Source organism: Pagrus major, chromosome 10 (genome assembly GCF_040436345.1).
Source record: "Pagrus major chromosome 10, Pma_NU_1.0".
In the NCBI taxonomy this organism is placed as follows: domain Eukaryota; kingdom Metazoa; phylum Chordata; class Actinopteri; order Spariformes; family Sparidae; genus Pagrus; species Pagrus major.
This window is the reverse complement of record NC_133224.1, coordinates 2,371,829-2,376,902: the sequence shown is the minus strand read 5'-3', so window position 1 is coordinate 2,376,902 and position 5,074 is coordinate 2,371,829. Positions and strand designations below refer to the sequence as shown.

The 5,074-nt window shown below is 34.3% G+C and overlaps 1 protein-coding gene across 1 annotated transcript in view; it reads left to right on the top strand.

The window, feature by feature from the left end:
* The first annotated feature begins 4,310 nt into the window (after positions 1 to 4,310).
* The window catches only part of LOC141003602 (FHF complex subunit HOOK-interacting protein 1A-like), a 15,279-nt gene continuing 14,515 nt past the window's right edge, over positions 4,311 to 5,074 (top strand). The window contains exon 1 of the mRNA XM_073474984.1: positions 4,311 to 4,455. The gene's annotated coding sequence lies outside the window, so the exon portion shown is untranslated. The remainder of the gene's footprint in view (positions 4,456 to 5,074) is intronic.

Sequence of the window (5,074 nt, the reverse complement as noted above, 5' to 3'; positions counted from 1 at the left end):
CTGGTACCGGGACAACCACAGCCGCTGGTACCGGGACAACCACAGCCGCTGGTACCGGGACAACAACCGTCTCTGTGCTGGTTTCGGTTGAAGACTTTCTCCTGTTTCCCTCCGGAGCGCGCGAGCTCAGCGCACAGTGCCGCACGCGCTCCGGCTGCGTGACGTCACCAACTGAAGGAGGAAGAAGAAAAACGGGATGAAAATAAATAAATAAATAAATAAATAAGGTTAAAAATATATAATAAAATAAACAATAATAATAATAATTAAAGAAATTATAAATTTTTAAAATATAATTAAATAAATAATAATAATTTAAATATTTATACATTTTTAAAAATACAATAAAATAAAGAATTATTAAATAAAAATAATAATGTTTAAAAGATGGCTATAATAATACAATATAAAAATAATACTATGAAAAATAAATACAAATATATAAAAATATTAAAAGTACAATAAAATAAATAATAATACAAATCAAAATATATGCCTAAAAAATAATAATAATAATAATAACAATAATAATAATAATAGTAAAAAATGGCTATAATATTACAATATAAAAATACAACTATAAAAAATAAATACAAATATATAAAAATATTAACAATAACAAAAAGACAAAATGATGGCTAATAAAATAAAATAAAATGATAATACTATAAAAAGTAAATAATACATTTAACAAAAAGCAAAGTACTCATCAGACTTGGGTAGTAGATCACCAGATTTTCTTTCTCATTCACTTCTCAGGTCTTCAGGCTTTTGGCCCATGTTCCACCTATTGAGTTTCTGTTTTGGCCCCACAAGGGAAAAAGTTTGTGTATCCCGACTCTAGAAAGTTATTATAATAATTATGGGACCCCAAAGGCACTGAAAGAGGATTTCTTTTTTTAACCTTCATCTATTTTAAATAAAATATTGTGGAAACACAGTTGTGGAATATGTACACATTTCTTTCTTAAGTAAAAGTAGCAAAGTAGAAATACAAAAGTCCTGAATTCAAACTTTTACTGGAGGTGAAGTACAGAAGTATTAGCATTGAAAGATACTTAAAGTACCAATATAAGAAGTACTGATAATGCAGAAGACCAATTTGAAATGCAAAGTCAATAACAGATGCAAATGATCAGAACAGGGAGATCACTGTATGTAAATGTGTTGGTGTTGTGTTTACAGTGTCGCTGTGAGCAGAACTTCCTTCATGGACAATAAAAGTGAACTGACATGACATGAAAACAGAATAAAACAGAGAGAGAGATACCAGATGCAAAGAGAGAGAGGGGCTGACTCAGTGACAAGGTGGAGGAATGTCAACAGGTATTAACAGGTCCAGACTCGCAGCAGCTGCTCACATCGACACTAATGTGTTGTCTGCGAGATGAGTTTCATTTTGAAATCAGGAGCTTAAATGTGACAAAATCTCTATGGAGTCTGGTTATGGATGAATACACTCAGCATGCTTTACAGCAACAGAACTGTATTTATACAACATGGAGCTGAGAAAACCAGCTGAGTGATGGTTGTTTTGAATCGACTTTAATGAAAAGGCGAATCACTTCACATGTGAACAGGCTGCATTATACTTTTATTTTTCATATGATCCTGTTGTAATTGTGTCTATAAAGTGAAATACATGTTCCTACAACATTGAGCTGTTTCATTTTATTATATTTATTATATTTGAATAATTTTCACTTGAGATTTTTACATATTTATCAGCACCTGAGTCATTTTTGTTGAATTGTGGGCTCTTGGTAGATTTATGCTTTAACTATATTTATGGTTGAGTTTGTAATTAATTTAAAAAAAATACCTAAAAGTTAGCCAAAATGAATGTGACTCCAAAGGGTACAAGTTTAAGGTACTTTTACTTTGAACTTCATACATCATTTCCATACTTTTACTATATTTTTGTATACATGTATCTGTAGTGATTGAAAGTAACTAAGTACATTTACTCTGCTGCTGTAGTTAAGTATAATTTTGCAGTGCAACCTTGCGTGAGTATTATTATTTCTCACACTTTTACTGTGTACTTTGCATCTACAATGAAGGACTTTTGCTGTAATGGAGTATTTTTCCTCACCTCGGTAAATAAAACCTAACTCTTCCACCATTGTTCATCAGATGCTGCAGTAACAAGCTACTTTGAGAGGCAAATAAGAAATAAACCCACAAAATACATTGTTTTCCTTTACTTTAAAATACACAGCAGAATAGTTAAACACACTCTGTGAATGCATCAACAGTTTCTTGATTTAATGGTGTTTTTTGTGTTTAGATTTTAAATTCTAGATTTTGGTATTGCTGCTTTTAATCACTTGCAGGAGATGAACACATCTTCCACCACCTTGAGTCATAAATCTATTAATGTATAATCAATTAAACTAATTAAAGGAGCACTCTGTAGTTTTGTAACCAGAAGAGAAAGATCTTCACTGACTGATTAACAAACCAAATAAACAAACTCTCTTTGTCTTCATGACTGAATAAACTGAATAAACAACTTGACCTTAAAGGACAACACAGTTTTACTTTGTTTACATGTGGCGGACCCTGCCACCTCTTTAGCTTCAAACAGTGCTCTGGGACCTTATTGTCCTCTGAGAACAGCTGGTTTTAAATCAGTTTCAACATGTGGCCACCAGAGCGCAGCACTGACGCTTCGATCCAGGCAGCAGCAGTGACATCTGGACCAGGTCATTTAAAGCAGCATCGCTGTAAACATGATTATTGTAGTTTAACAATAAATCCACAGCAGTGTTCAGTAAGTATTTATGTGTTGTGTTTCTACAGTAAACCAGACAAAACACACTGTGAAAATACAGTATTTTGATGTTAAATTACATATAATAATGTAATATATAATGAAACTGTGTGCAGACACACAGGACAGGAGGGGTGTGATCCAATGTAATCTGAAAAGTAACTAGTAACTAAAGCTGTCAGAAATTATTGGAGGAGAAAGTACAATATTTGAAGAGAAGTATAAAGTAATATAAAATGGAAACTACTCAAGTAAAGTACTCTAACCTGGAGTAAATGTACTTAGTTACATTCCACTACTGTTATTACAGTGAGACTCCTTTTAAACGAGGCCGTGTTGTAAACCAGCTGACGTGTCTGTTGGCACTGACCCAGATGACCTGTGTGTGTGTGTGTGTGTGTGTGTGTGTGTGTGTGTGCGTGTGTGTGTGTGTGTGTGTGTGTGTGTGTGTGTGTGTGTGTGTGTGTGTGTATTGTTCTAACAGCAGATTAACAACCAGCCGTTAACCTGTGTTTCCACGGTGATTAACGGGGCCTGGTTAACAGAATCACTCAGCAGGGGGGATACAGAGTGTGTGTGTGTGTGTGTGTGTGTGTGTGTGTGTGTGTGTGTGTGAGTGTGTGTGTGTGTACCTTTATGTAGGATCATGGAGAACAAATGTTCACATTATGGGGGCTCATCTCCATTTTGGGGGAGATTAAAGGATTTGTCGTCACATGATGAATCATTCAATGTAAAGACTTGGTGGTAAAGGTCAGTTTAGATTAAGGTTGTTTATGTTGGTACTATCTGAATATTTATATTTAAAACAGGTTTCCAAGCTGTTTGAACTAATCTAATGTATATGTTTATGTGTCTGAAAATGAAATCATCCTGTTTTTATCAGCACTACACGCTGACATTAGTACAGCTGCCTCTTTCTAAGACAATAATGTATATTATTTTTAAACTATGATCTTTTACAGTGAGTTTGTGTGTAATTTATTTTATGTAATGTCTTGTGTTTTATCTGGAGTGTGAGTCTGTAATAAAGTTTTGAATTGAACTGAATATAGTCTAATAGCACTCTTTAATAAACATCTTTCTTTGTAAGGAAATGAATGTCAACAACAGTGTGTGATACTTTTAAATGTAAACTAAAACCCTATTTATTCAATCTGGCTTTTATGTAATGTTTTATAATATTATGGTTTTAATTTTTATTCTTATTTTGATTCATTTAGTTTTTATCATATTCTTTTTACTATATTTTATAGATTTTAATTTACATTTGACTGCTGTTTTTATTATTCTTATATTTTATAAACCTTTTATAACAAATTTTACATTGGTATTTTATTTTATTTAACTTTTTGTCTCAAAGGTGCCGTTTAAATAAAGTTTGATTGATTTAAATCCCGGCTCTTCCTCTGTGGGGGCGTGGCTTCCCGCCTCAGTGGGCGGGGCCGCGCTGTTACCTAGCAGCCAGCAGCAGAGTGATTGACAGCTGAGCGGTTTAAAGCCTCAGGAGCGGCGCGGCGGACAGAAACGGATCCAAACCCACGGAACCACCGCTTTAAAACCAGGAAACCTCCGGATTTAAACACCTTGTCTCCTCTGTCGGACTGTGACACAGTTTACAGACACTTTACTTTGTTTTTCTGGACCAAGAGGCGACAGTTGGAGGGTGAGACGCTGAGGTAAGACGCGTCTGTCGATGTGCAGGTGAGAATAAACACCTCACTGAGAGGAATAACAGGTGTTACACAGTTATAATGTGTTTTAATGAAGGTTAACGCTCATACAGAGCTGCAGAGATCTCCAGGTGAAGGTCAGAGAGGAAAATCAGGACAGAAAAGACAAAAAAAAATCAAATTATTATAATAAAACAGCACAGAAATGTTCAGTTAGGAGTTAAATACAGACAAGTAGAAGAGGATAAAGTCACAGAAAAGAGAGAGAAACACACAAGATGAGTGAGTGTAGATTATAAGATGATATAAGGGAAGAATGATCAGGTCAAAGATGGATTTATTCGAGTAAATCCCAAAGAAAAGAGTCACAGAAAATATAATAATTTACTTTAAGACGACAGAAACACGTCAGAGACTTTTAGACTTGATTAGAAAACAAAAAAAGGTTGGAAATATAACAAGATTTTTTAAAAAAAATCTGCATTTTAAAGGAGCACTATGTAGTTTTTGAAGAATACGTTCGAACTCAGAATGTTTGAAGCTAGAGAGGTGGCAGGGTCCGCCACATATAAACACACTAAAACAGTATAAACTGTGTCGTCCTTTAAAGCAGAGCACTTTTATT